Here is a 13,736-nt window from a genome sequence, read left to right on the forward strand (position 1 = left end):
TTCATTCATTCCCAGAGGCCTTCAAGGCCTGGAAGCTGCATATAAGAGCCCCATCGACTGGCATATTTCCCCCGAGTTGCCGAACTCGCCACAACAGTCCGAGTCAGTCAGCATGTTTGTATAGCAATCGAGTTACCCCACCCCCTGGTGAGGTAACTCGATGTTGAGCCTGCTGAGGAAATTGGAGACAACATCGGATCCAGAGGTGAAGAACACGTCACGATCATACTCGTCCAAGAACCGGACGCCACGGTCGTCCGGATCCGACCGCGAGATCACCCTGAAGGACTGTATCTGGGATGTCTGTTGGTCTCACGATGCGCCTGATCTGCACCATTCACTGCGGGTCGGGAGACAGTCCCCGTGGCAGCAGAAGATCCTGTCGTCGTCGATGGCTGCGATGAGCAGCAAGTCGACGAAGGTCTTCCACAGCTTGATGCTGTAGCGGCGCTTGCACTCATGGTGAAAGCCGTAGATGCGACTGATGGTGGCGCACTCGAGTGGTTGTTTCGGAGCAAGAAAAAGTTCTCCGGGTACTTGACCTTGTAGGATAGCAAGAGGCAGGTGTTCTCTATGGGCTGCTTGCCTTTCACCTGTCCACGTAGCCCCCCAGGAAGAAGTAGCGGGCCTTCGGTGGGAAGGCAAAGCACTGAAACAGCAGGCGGAGGGAGGCGTACTGGCCGTGTATGTCGCCGCATGTCTTGAGCGGTTTTCCATCCCGCGGGTGGCACGGATCTGGAAGATTGTTGTTGTAGTTGTTGTTGTTCCTGGTGACTCGGCACATGCCCACGTCGGGGATTGGTCAGTAATCGGGCATGAGAAGGGCTTATGCGCCTGCTTAAAACACAGGAAAATTATAAACCTAGCGATTTATACGCAGAAAGAGAGAAAATAGAATTGGTTGAAAGTTGTAAGTAGAGTTTGGGATAGAACAAATGAGCTTTTTGAACCGGAAAAAAAGTACATGCAAGAGAAGGACAGAAACATGCCCCTTCTGTAAAACCCCTGCCACTGAAGCGACCCTGGACCCACTCCTGGGTTCATTCTCGGGCCTCCAGGCAGCACGAGTTCGTCACATGAGGGCCCTTGGGTACCACCCAGGACGACAACCTGACCTTCGCCGCTGGACGCACGGTCCCCAATACCGGCCCCTCCTCGACTTCATTGTGGAGACGAAACTGCTGGACTACATCTAGTTTATGCCAAAGGGCGTACTTGCGTAATAAAAAAACGCCAGGACCGAGGCGCCCTGTTCTCGTGGAAGCGATGGAACGCACACACAGCGTGACAGTGGACGTGGCTTCGTTCTCTTCTAATCCCGCTATCGCCCCTTGGCGGCGCCCACCTCGTTCTGTATTTGCAACATACATTGCGACCTGTCTGCAGGAGAAGATGGCCCGCGTCATCAAGCTGAACTAGACAACCGCGGTCACACACGCCACAACTAAACCCGATTCGTCTATCGAGCCATATGTACGCAGTGGTACGCAATTGAAATGTGCGCTGAGTTTCATTTCGTTTCTCTTTAATTTCGCGTCGACATCATCAGGGATCGCACCCAGTTTTTTTGTAGCGTATACACTGGCCGAGGTTGAGCATTTTCGCGTGTGCCGTCGAGGGCCGTTCTGCGCAAGCGCGGGGGGCAAGAGATAGGTTTGGATCGGATCGGATCGGATTGGCTTGGCTTGTATTGGATTGGATTGGCTTGGATTAAATTGGATTGTGTTGGATTGAAATCCAATCCGATTTGAGTACGGGCGGGTAGAGTATTGGGTCTGCAAATTCGCCGGTCTGCGCATTCCAGAGGAGTGACGTCATAGCCGCAGCAGACGCACTGCGCCGGCGCATGCCTAACTGTGCGCCTCTGTTGCGCGGTAGCCAAGTCTGACGCTGCGCCGGAGCCGCTTGATAGCCGTTTCGCGTGGCTCCTGGAGAACCGTGCTGCGCATACGCGAGGAGCTGTGACTGGAATGGACTGGATTGGATTGTATTAGACTGGATTGGAAATCGTTTTAGCAGCAGTAAACATCATAATCAGCTAATCCCAGACAACCAGGAAACCTACGAATAACCAGCTGAACCTTAGCTCACGCGACGTATATCCTGGCATAGCCGAGCTAAGCCACTGCTAATTTTTTCTTAGAGGGGTCAGCTTCTATTGGTGGTGATGATGATGATGATTATGAGGGGAGGAGGAGGAGGAGGAGGAGGAGGAGGAGGAGGAACCTCCCTAATTCCCCGATATTTCGCAAAAGATAAAATTCAAGACAAAAAATTCATCAACTAGACTTTTTCTAGTACCTGAGGGGTCATCTTCTTGGGAGTATCAATTCAAAAATTAAGGGAGGGATCAGGACATCCGGACCACCTCTGGATCCGCCAATGCCTTTGCCTCCAACGGCTTCATCTCCGTTGTCAATAACGCCCAGGCGCCAAGAATACACTTGTACACTGCATGCTTCGCCACTCCTCAGGTTTCACGTTACAGGAGATGTTTTTCTAACAGGGCAGTCACCATCCATCACACCTAACCCACAACCTCTCCTACACACTCTACGAAGATCTTGGCGTACTACTGACACAAACGGCGATATTTTCCCAATCGACACCACCAACTCAAAAGAGATGAAGCCACCACCTCTAGATGACTACCGACTAATATACCCATACGCACCGCACCCTCTTCCATGCCACGTAAACAACGAAATATTCAGCTACATTTAACTACTGTTCAGCACCTGGAACCTTATACTATCACGTGTTAGAGGGCCAGAAATCACCAGATCTGCCATCCATCCCCGACCTATAAACACAACTGTGGATCCCCTCCACCGGTAGGATGTTTTAAAGGGGCAGACAACCGATTATTGTCGAGTATATTTCCTCTATCCCCTCCTCCCCACCCATCCCTTACCTCACATGAAGCCTATGTTTATTGCCGCCTTCAGACAGAAACTTTCTATAATCACACGATTTTCTCACACATCTCCCCATCCCCCCCATAACTACCAAGCGTGTGACCTTCCTCTTACCACCTATCACCTAGTCCTCTCCTGCCCGCATCATACAACCCCCCTTCACTCCCCCACCCTTGAGCAGTGGGAGTCCGCTCCGACCAGCTCGGCACCGGAGCAGCAACTCGCCCTGGTGAAACGAGCTATGGAATCGGCGCGGACTCGCGGCCTCCCGGACATGGAAGGCTGACCACTTCCCCTTCCCTTTCCCCTCAAGCTCAAATAAATGTTTTACCACCACCACCACCAAATGAGCGTGCATCACTTACTACGCCTTAACCCGAAACGGTTTTGCTGACAGCGCGCTAGAACTTTTGAAATCGGAATTTTAAATCTACCATCCATACGTTGCCTCCCAAAAGGAATTCTGGCAGCCATGACAGTGAGCCGTGTGGCGCTGCTATGAGGCGAGGGAGAGTTTTAGATGCAAAGCATCTCTTAGTCGAGGGTCCGTCGTCCGGGGTCCGGCGTCCGCACCTCTCCTGCCCTCCTCAACAGCTGTGATAACGCCGCTCTCTCTCCCCTCCTCCTCTCCACACCACCTGTGCGCGCTGATCCTCCTCTCCCCTCCTCCCCTCCACTTCAGATAACCAGGTCCGCGCCGCTGCTCCCTTTAGTTGCTGTTTTATGTCGAGACAACGCTGCGCCGTCCGATGAGCTGACAATGGACGATGGCGTTCGGCAACGTGACAACGCTTCAAAACGCCAGCGTCGAACAACGGATTCCTCGGTTCGAGAACGAGAGGCTGCCAAACGTTCCCCACTACTCGATAAATAAAGAAGACATTTAATACGCTACTACACGTGTCTCTACTCTACCAACAAATTAACACGCTACTACTCCACGGCTTTGCATCCCCTCAGGGTTCCCACGTGGGAACATGGTGTAATTTTTTCGCTCCCCCCGGAGCGCCATTCCCACTAATAAGAGTGTCGGTAGACGCTAGAGCGTATAGTAGCTACGTCTTCTATACACCCGGTCAATGTCACTCCAAGAAATTCTGACTTCTCTGCAACCGGTTTCTTTCACCCATGCGCATGCGGGTGCGTCGAAGTAGTTTTCAGCGCACATGAGACCGGATTCTTCTTTCGCCAAGCTATAAAAAAGTTCCGCTTTAACAACCACAAAAATATTAAGTGAGGCCTAGAGACCTCACGAAAAGACTGCAATGAGTTTGAAGATATTCCACAGAACTCTGTCTGGATCGCTTTGAATAAACGCCCTTGGTTGGTGTATTTGCCTCTTCGTCAAAAAGACTGCAATGGGCGGCGAAACAGTTGTAATTTGTACAAGCAGTGCCCAATAACACGCGGCAGGATATCAGTTAATTCGACGTCCCAATAGCTTCAAGAAGAGAGCAGACAGGCAGCCGGCTAACAGGCAGCCGACAGGCAGCCGGCTGTCCGATCGACAGGCAGCCGGCTAAGTTTTTTTTTTTTGCGCCATTTTGCCCCAAGGCATCAGAGGAATTGAAAAAAAAACGAAAGTAGCTGGAGGCAAGCGGCTTCATGGACTACAGAATGCCGTATAGGCCAGTTTCAGCAAGAAAGTCCAAGAGCTGCCTGTAAAGAGAACCATGCGTCCACCGATGAATATCCGGCGGGCGGCCTGGTGGTGTCCTGGGGCTACCATGTGCCGGATTCTTGCACTCCTTGATGCTGTAGCGGCGCTTGCACTCATCGTGGAAGCCGTTGATGCGGCTGATGGTGGCGCACTCGAGGGGCTCCATGACAGAAGATTCTGTTGTCGTCGATGGCTGCTATGGGCAGGCAGTCGACTAAGGTCTTCAACAGCTTGATGCTGTAGTGGCGCTTGCACTCATGGCGGAGCGGAAGCGGTAGAGGCGGCTGATGGTGACCCACTCGAGGGGCTGCCCCATGGAAGAAGATCCTGTCGCCGTCGATGGCTGCGATTGGCAGGCAGTAGACGAAGGTCTTCGACAGCTTGATGCTGTATCGGCGCTTGCACTGATGATGGAGCGGAAGCCGTAGAGGCGGCTGATGGTGACCCACTCGAGGGGCTGCCTCGGAGCAGGAAGAAGTTGTCGGGGTACTTGAGCTTGTACGCGAGCAGGAGGCAAATGGTCTTTAGGGTTGCTTGCCTTGTCCCTGTCCACCTAGACCTCCAGGAAGAGGTACCTGGCCTTCGGTGGGAAGCCGCCGCACTGAAACAGCAAGCGGAGGGTGGCGTACTGGCCGTGTATGTCGCCGCAGGTCTTGAGCGGTTTCGGATCCTGCGGGTGGCGCGGATCTAGGAGGGAAGGTAGAACCGAGGAGCCCGGTTCTCGTTGAAGCGATGGAACGCACATACAACGTGGCAGTGGACGTGGCTTCGTTCTCTTCTAATCCCGCTATAGTCCCCCGGTGGCGCACACCTCGTTCTGTATTTGCAACATACATTCCGACCTGTCTGCAGGAGAGATGCCCCGCGTCATCAAGATGAACTAGACAACCGGTCACACACACCACAACTACACCTAAATCGTCTATCGAGCCAGAAGCGCGCAGTGAAAGCAGTTGAAATTTACGCTGAGTTTAGTTTCGTTTCTCTTGAATTTCGCGTCGTCATTATCAGGGGCGGATCCAGGTTTTTTTCTGAGAGGGGGGGCTTACTAAGAAACTCAATGAGGGGGGGGGGTCAGCTTCTATCGGTGATGATGATAAGAAGGAGGTTTGGTAGGCTTTGCAAAGTTTTGTTAGGTTTTGCGATGTTCTTGATAGGCTAGGCAAAGTGCTCAGGGTGAGACCAAGTCTACCCGGACTTTACAAAGCCGTTCCGGACGGTTCTCCACACTGACAGCGGATCCCAGGGTGGTGCGAAAAGCTTGTGGGAATCGTGGAGAACCGTGACTCGCGAACCCGAGCCAGTGCGCGCTCCGGTGAGAGGCGCGTTGCGGTGTAACCTATCCGGCGCTCCGCTGATTCGTCGGCGCCCCCGTGAGAGGGCACCACCGGTCCCTGCGCGGCATGGGCGCCCGGGCGGCGGAGACAGGTACTGGCGGAAGACAGAGTCTGATCGGAGGTCGGGTCGGAGTTGGATCGGCGGAACAGCGCGGTGGTGGAGGCGGACCAAACTCAGGTGGGAACTGTTGTTGTCGTGCGCCGTGAGTGCCTGCCTCCCGTTTGCAATCACGACCAGGATGGCGTGATCCGTGAACGACGTCGAGCCTTCCGCTGGCATTCTTTGGGAGTTCCCAGAGATTTATCAATTAATCAATCAATCAATCCCGGATAAACGGCTGTGCTTCGGCACTATTCGCCGCGTGCTCGACATGTAGGTGGCGACACCGTCGCGCTGCTAGTGTGGATGCTCCGCTGAGCGGCCCGTAAGAATGCACACTGTGGGCGCGCTTCGTGCTTTTTTCTCGCAGTATGTGCGCACGAAAGGCGCAAACAAGAGTGGTATGCTGTAGTTCGGTTCCTCAACGTTCAATGTATAGCATGGAAGCGGCGGTCAGTTTTCATTACTACGCCAAAAAAAGCGACGGCTCATCGGGAATCTCAGAATTGCCGTAATTGTGACAATGAACTTGTACGCTGTGGCTAGTAGCAACCTCGATCTTTCCAGACTATGGCTTTGAGCCTTCAATAAAAGCATAAATAGAAACAAATCAGGAATCCTCGATCTCTGAAACTCAGTTTACAACGGCAATCTCAATCGTTTTCACTGGTAGCATGACGCATTCTTGCATTTGTGGGATGCCCTGAAATGGTAACACTACTTAACTGCCCCGAAATTCTTTCTAAGAGCTTACGATATTTTTTGTGTGTTCAAAAGGCAACATAAAATTACTGAATTTTGATCAGCGCAGAGATATAAATGCAACCAACGGGTCTTTTAAATTAAATTTTAGCGACTCTGAAGGAAGGTTTGATGAATAACGGTTTCAGATCACTTATTTACGGCTTTCGTCGCGAGTGAACTTGCGAATTGAATTATCAACGCACACAGTACAATCAACATCTCATGTTTAGCTAGGTTTTAGCAAAGTGACAAGCAGGTTTACAGTGTGCAAACCAAGCTTCTGGGACCTCACAGTGAGCACAAATTTTCTGTTACGGCGGCTCTGTTGACCATTTGCGTTCCTTTTAAAATCTAACAGGTGCCTGCAACAGCGACATGTGTTTGCATTCTTGCGTATAAGGTCGCTTACGAACCCTAAAGATGGCAATAAATGATCGAAGTTGCGCTGTTGCAGATGTAGTAAAACATTTCCTTTTTATTTCTCGTTGCGAATCAGCGCAACGGGTTCCCGGTAACTACTTTGTTTTGCAAACTGAATATCGCCTTTGTCTTGGCATTTAATTCTTGAGGATTGGTTAAAAAATGAAATTCTGTTGCATTTCCTTTTTTTTTTTCGGGAAGAGGTGGGGGGGGGGGGGGGGGTCCTGCCAACGTTGCAAGAGCAGAGAGAAGAGAACGCATGTAACGCGAAAAGCCAAACTATGGTTATCAGTATTTCTTACAATGGAAACTACACTAGGCGTTGTGTTCTGTAGCGGTGAAACAGCAGTACTTTAACACGTATTTTCAAAATAATTAAGCCCCCTTTGGTCCGAGATTGTCCAGGAATTGTGGCTCGCCTATTTCAAAAATGTATTGAAAGCAAGCATTGTGGGAAAAAATAAAAAAAAAATCAACGAGTCAAGGCACACACTCCTCACACATGTGGGCAACAACGTGCATTATATTACACGTTTTCTCCTCTTTCTTTAAAATTAGGTCCACCTTAAGAGGTTAAGACGTGACCATATTAGGCATTTGGTTATGCTGAGTGAGAATTCTGGACAAGGTGATTCATGTCGGATTTGAAAATGATATATATGAAAATGACACACGAAATGCCACACGACAGACGCAAACTCACAACTGCTTAATTTTACCGAAAAATCCCCCCTAAATACTCTTGCGCATCCATAGAAACGTATTTTAAATAATACGTAAAATTAGCAACTCGATACAGTTGAATAAATGTTTATTCCTCCTCCTCAGTATAAACAACGACTGTCCGAAAATGGTATTTATTTTAGAAAAGGTACGGTAAGGACACGATCACACAGGCGCTTTCTGGTGTAAAATACGTGTCCGGTAATGTATAGGCGATAGCTCAGGGGTCGTGTGCAGTGTAAATCTTTTTGTTTGTTTCTTCTTTCTATAAGGACACAGCGCAGTTTTACAAGGGTGTGGATGTTGCACACGCGTATGCACAGGTCTTGTCGCTTCTTACCCGTTTCGCGTACTAAACTTTTATCCTTTAAATAATCACCACGCCACCTTCAATAAGCACCCTTCGACGTTCCCGAAACGGCAGACGACTGCACTCAGCAATAGGAAAAGTGCAATGTGTGTAAGCAATGTTCACACTCAAGCGGTGACCACGGCGAAGATGTTTCGTGGAATTAAGCCAGCGCATTAACCCTCAACGGTCACTGATTATTGCGTTTCTAGAGGAAATGCGCAAGCAGAGGTAACTATGTCATTGCTTACTGCCAAACGAGCACACATATTGGTTGTTTTGTCGTGTGCAGCACGCGTCTTGCGCCGCACGCAATGTGAAAAAGCAGACGACGCAAGAGCGCCATCCACACTAGGAGCGGTTCGTCCCGCCGCCGCCAGGGGCCGACTCTGTTCGCGCTCGGGGCGAATACTCGGGAACAAGTTAAGAACAGCAATAGCTCATATACGGTATCACTCCGCCTAAGCGACGGACCGGGATGTCAACGGGCGCGCGCGCTTTGAACGGAGATGCTATGAATGCGTGATATCGTCTCCCTTTCATCGCGTATTTGTCTGCCGTCGCTGCAGTACTTTATAAGCATATTAAGTACAGAAAATTACGGAAATGGGTCGTGCCATGTTCAAAATATTCCCAGTAACGCACTACTTGCGGCGCGCGGAGTAACATCCGGCTGCGGTGATGAAGCACAGCGGCAACTTCAGTCGTTTGAGCTGGGCGGGCGTCGAATTCGAGAAGCGCAGAGTAAAATATGTTTTGAGATGAGTTTGAGAGCAATGGATCAACGAAGATGGGCAGCTAAGGTTTTTAGGTAGCTATACTTGAAAAGCGTGGACACTCAGTGGTTAATGAAGTCTAGAAGGTTAACGATGAAATACGGAAAGAACAGTGGAGAATCCAAAACAGCCAAGGTAACCAGAAAAGAGGCAAGGCAGATAGAAACGAATAAATGGAGAGAGAAAATGGAAGCTAAAACGTCGTTAGAGATGTACAGGGCTGAGAAATTAAACATCAGAAAGGAAAATTTCTACGATAATTCCCAGGGTAGTGCTTTGCTTTTTGAAGCTAAAGCTGGTTGCTTACGAACTCAGAGCTTTGTGGGGAAGTATTCACAAAATGATGGAGTACGCATGGTCTGCGGAAAAGAAACAGAAACTATGCGGCACATAGTGTCAGAATGTGAGGATATCCATCCAAATCTACATGATGGAAATATTCGGCTTCCAGAAGCCTCAGGATCTAAGGGTAGCACAGAGGGAGTTAACTTCAAGGCTGTCTAGGCGACGAACAGCAGAGAGGGGAATATTGCCTAGGACAGTTAGCACCTGTAACAGAAAAAAACGTATTTCGTGCCTAATAAGCTTTTCGTGCCTGCCCTAAGCAGCGCTAGTATTAAACCAAGAGTATAAAACATAAGTATATTAGTCCTGTTTGGTAAGTTGTCATGTCATCACCCCGCTACATAGGGTAAACCAAAAGCAGTCATCATCAGTCATCGTTGCCGTTCTCAAGTTGTAACCTAGTATACTGCCTACTGTGTTGGGGGCGACCTAGCCAGTACTCCGGCGTAGGCCACCACGCTAGCTTCTGGCGTTTCAACCAAGTTGGCCCCCGCACCACGGCCGCTCAGCAAGGTTCGCCGCTACGAGAGTCTCTCTCTCTCTCTCTCTCGTAGCGGCGAACCTTGCTGAGCGGCCGTGGTGCGGGGGCCAACCTGGTTGATGGTTGAAACGCCGGGAGCTAGCGTGGTGGCCTACGCCGGAGTACTGGCTAGGTCGCCCCCAAGAACCCCACGATATTCCAGAAGCTTGATCGACCGCTAGCTCCTCTGTTTCTCCAGCCTTGCACCACTATTGCAAGCTGCGCCATTTCTTGCGTTTTAGTTGCCCAAGAAAGACTATCGCCTTTAAATTGCGATAGAAAGATCTCTGCATACGCACGCGCTCCTTGTGACCACACTTTCGAGCAAGTAATAAAGCCGGATTTACTGTTATAATGCCCTATCTGCGATGAGGCACCCTTTACATGCCGCGCAGTTTTTCTTTTTGACATTTTTTTTGCTAACGCCGCCGGATCAAGGTCAAGCTTACCAAGCTCCGCTGTCAGAAATTCCACGGGCACTTAAGACTTCTTACGCATTTTTAAGGCGAAAGCCCGGCAATAAATATTAGCTTATTAAAAACTTAATCACTGCTACATCTCGTTTATGTCTCTTTCTTCGCCCATACGTTTCAATTTTGGCGCCAATTACTTCTGTCGTTTTTTTTTTTCCTTCTACGCCCCACCCCACCCCTCCCTCCCAACACACCACGCCACCCTTTATCGCCGCCTGCAAACTGAAGCCTTCTATAATCACCCCATCCTACACCACATCTCGCCGTCCCTTTTCCCCTACAACTGCCCGCACTGTCACATACCTCTCACTACTTACCACCTTGTTTTCTCTTGTCCTCACCACCCTAACCCCATCCCATCCCCCATCCCTGAGCAGTGGGAGTCCGAGCTGACTAGCACAGCACCAGAGCGACAGCAAGCCCTGGTGCAACGAGCTCTAGACGCAGCTCGGATTCGCGGCCTCCTGGACTTGGGAGGCTGAGCACATCGTGGTGTGCACAATAAACGTTTATTCCTCCTCCTCCCTCTACGCCGCGTCTACGTCTCCTTCGCTTTCGTTAGTGCGCAACCGAAGAAAGGAACAACAACAACACATGTTGTTCCACGTTGGCAACGTTTCAAAGTAAGGTGCTGCTGGTGTTCGTCATTTCCACATTGACGTTGCATCGCCCACACCGCTTTCTTGCCTGCCCAACGCTGTCCCTTGAGCTAGGCTTCACGTAGTAGCGCGCTGCAATGCGGCTGAAGAGACTTTTTCCCTCTTCGGGCTTCGCCGAGCCCACTTATAAGAGCGTCGGTAGATGCTGGAGCATAGTAGCTACGTCATTGATAAACCCAGTCAATCTCTCTCCCATCATCTCCAACCTGATGTTCTCGCACATGCGCATGGGCTTGCGCAGGAGGAGGGTTCTGCGCACATGAGGCCTCCGGATTCTCCTTTCGCCAAGCCGTAAACAGTTCCGCTTTCAAAACTACTAAAACATGAAATGAAGGCTAGAGACCAAACAAACAAAACTGCAATGTGCGGCGAAACAGTTTTAATACAGACAAGCAGCCCACAAGAATACGCGTCAGGATATCAGTGAATTAGACGTCCCAATAACTTCAAAAAGAGAGCAGACCGAAATGAGGGCGTCAAAATGATCAAGCACGGGCACGCCACGTTCGTTCTCGGCCGAGTCCTGAATGCCGTCCTTCTCCTACACCAAGGTCACGCAGGAGGACCGTGTCGGGGAGGTCTCTCGATCACGTGATGCGGTTGATCTGCTACATTGGTCAGAAAACAGCCCCCCGTGGCAGCAGAAGATCCTGTCATTGATGGCTGCGATGGGCAGGCAGTCGACGAAGGTCTTCCACAGCTCGGTGCTGTACCGGCGCTTGCACTCATGTTGGAAGACGTGCATGCGGCTGATGGTAGCGCACTCGAGGGGTTGCCCCGGAGCACAGTCCCCCGTGGCAGCAGAAGATCCCGTCCTCGTCGATGGCTGCGATGGGCAGGCTGTCGACGAAGGTCTTCCACAGCTTGATGCTGTACCTGCGCTTGCACTCGTGGTGGAACCGTCGATGTGGCTGATGGTATCGCACTCGAGGGGTTGCCCCGGAGCACAGTCCCCCGTGGCAGCAGAAGATCCCGTCCTCGTCGATGGCTGCGATGGGCAGGCAGTCGACGAAGGTCTTCCACAGCTTGATGCTGTACCTGCGCTTGCACTCGTGGTGGAACCGTCGATGTGGCGGATGGTATCGCACTCGAGGGGTTGCCCCGGAGCACAGTCCCCCGTGGCAGCAGAAGATCCCGTCCTCGTCGATGGCTGCGATGGGCAGGCAGTCGACGAAGGTCTTCCACAGCTTGATGCTGTACCTGCGCTTGCACTCGTGGTGGAACCGTCGATGTGGCTGATGGTATCGCACTCGAGGGGTTGCCCCGGAGCACAGTCCTCCGTGGCAGCAGAAGATCCCGTCCTCGTCGATGGCTGCGATGGGCAGGCTGTCGACGAAGGTCTTCCACAGCTTGATGCTGTACCTGCGCTTGCACTCGTGGTGGAACCGTCGATGTGGCTGATGGTATCGCACTCGAGGGGTTGCCCCGGAGAACAGTCCCAGGTGGCAGAAGAAGATCCTGCCGCCGTCGATGGCTCCGATGGGCAGGCAGTCGACGAAGGTCTTCCGCAGCTTGATGCTGTACCTGCGCTTGCACTCGTGGTGGAACCGTCGATGTGGCTGATGGTATCGCACTCGAGGGGTTGCCCCGGAGCACAGTCCCCCGTGGCAGCAGAAGATCCCGTCCTCGTCGATGGCTGCGATGGGCAGGCAGTCGACGAAGGTCTTCCACAGCTTGATGCTGTACCTGCGCTTGCACTCGTGGTGGAACCGTCGATGTGGCGGATGGTATCGCACTCGAGGGGTTGCCCCGGAGCACAGTCCCCCGTGGCAGCAGAAGATCCCGTCCTCGTCGATGGCTGCGATGGGCAGGCAGTCGACGAAGGTCTTCCACAGCTTGATGCTGTACCTGCGCTTGCACTCGTGGTGGAACCGTCGATGTGGCTGATGGTATCGCACTCGAGGGGTTGCCCCGGAGCACAGTCCTCCGTGGCAGCAGAAGATCCCGTCCTCGTCGATGGCTGCGATGGGCAGGCTGTCGACGAAGGTCTTCCACAGCTTGATGCTGTACCTGCGCTTGCACTCGTGGTGGAACCGTCGATGTGGCTGATGGTATCGCACTCGAGGGGTTGCCCCGGAGAACAGTCCCAGGTGGCAGAAGAAGATCCTGCCGCCGTCGATGGCTCCGATGGGCAGGCAGTCGACGAAGGTCTTCCGCAGCTTGATGCTGTACCTGCGCTTGCACTCGTGGTGGAACCGTCGATGTGGCTGATGGTATCGCACTCGAGGGGTTGCCCCGGAGAACAGTCCCAGGTGGCAGAAGAAGATCCTGCCGTCGTCGATGGCTGCGATGGGCAGGCAGTCGACGAAGGTCTTCCGCAGCTTGATGCTGTACCTGCGCTTGCACTCGTGGTGGAACCGTCGATGTGGCTGATGGTATCGCACTCGAGGGGTTGCCCCGGAGCACAGTCCCCCGTGGCAGCAGAAGATCCCGTCCTCGTCGATGGCTGCGATGGGCAGGCAGTCGACGAAGGTCTTCCGCAGCTTGATGCTGTACCTGCGCTTGCACTCGTGGTGGAACCGTCGATGTGGCTGATGGTATCGCACTCGAGGGGTTGCCCCGGAGCACAGTCCCCCGTGGCAGCAGAAGATCCCGTCCTCGTCGATGGCTGCGATGGGCAGGCAGTCGACGAAGGTCTTCCGCAGCTTGATGCTGTACCTGCGCTTGCACTTGTGGTGGAACCGTCGATGTGGCTGATGGTATCGCACTCGA

At 52.2% G+C, this 13,736-nt stretch overlaps 2 pseudogenes; both read right to left on the bottom strand.

Moving 5' to 3' along the window:
* Nucleotide 1: 1 nt before the first annotated feature.
* Nucleotides 2-784, bottom strand: LOC144139748 (serine/threonine-protein phosphatase PP1-beta catalytic subunit pseudogene; annotated as a pseudogene).
* Nucleotides 785-4,691: 3,907 nt separating this feature from the next.
* LOC144139749 (serine/threonine-protein phosphatase PP1-gamma catalytic subunit-like) lies at nt 4,692-11,753 on the bottom strand (annotated as a pseudogene).
* Nucleotides 11,754-13,736: the final 1,983 nt, after the last annotated feature.

The sequence above is a fragment of the Haemaphysalis longicornis genome, unplaced genomic scaffold (assembly GCF_048455015.1).
Source record: "Haemaphysalis longicornis isolate Haplotype H1 unplaced genomic scaffold, Haemaphysalis longicornis Haplotype H1 scaffold_5, whole genome shotgun sequence".
NCBI classification, from domain to species: domain Eukaryota; kingdom Metazoa; phylum Arthropoda; class Arachnida; order Ixodida; family Ixodidae; genus Haemaphysalis; species Haemaphysalis longicornis.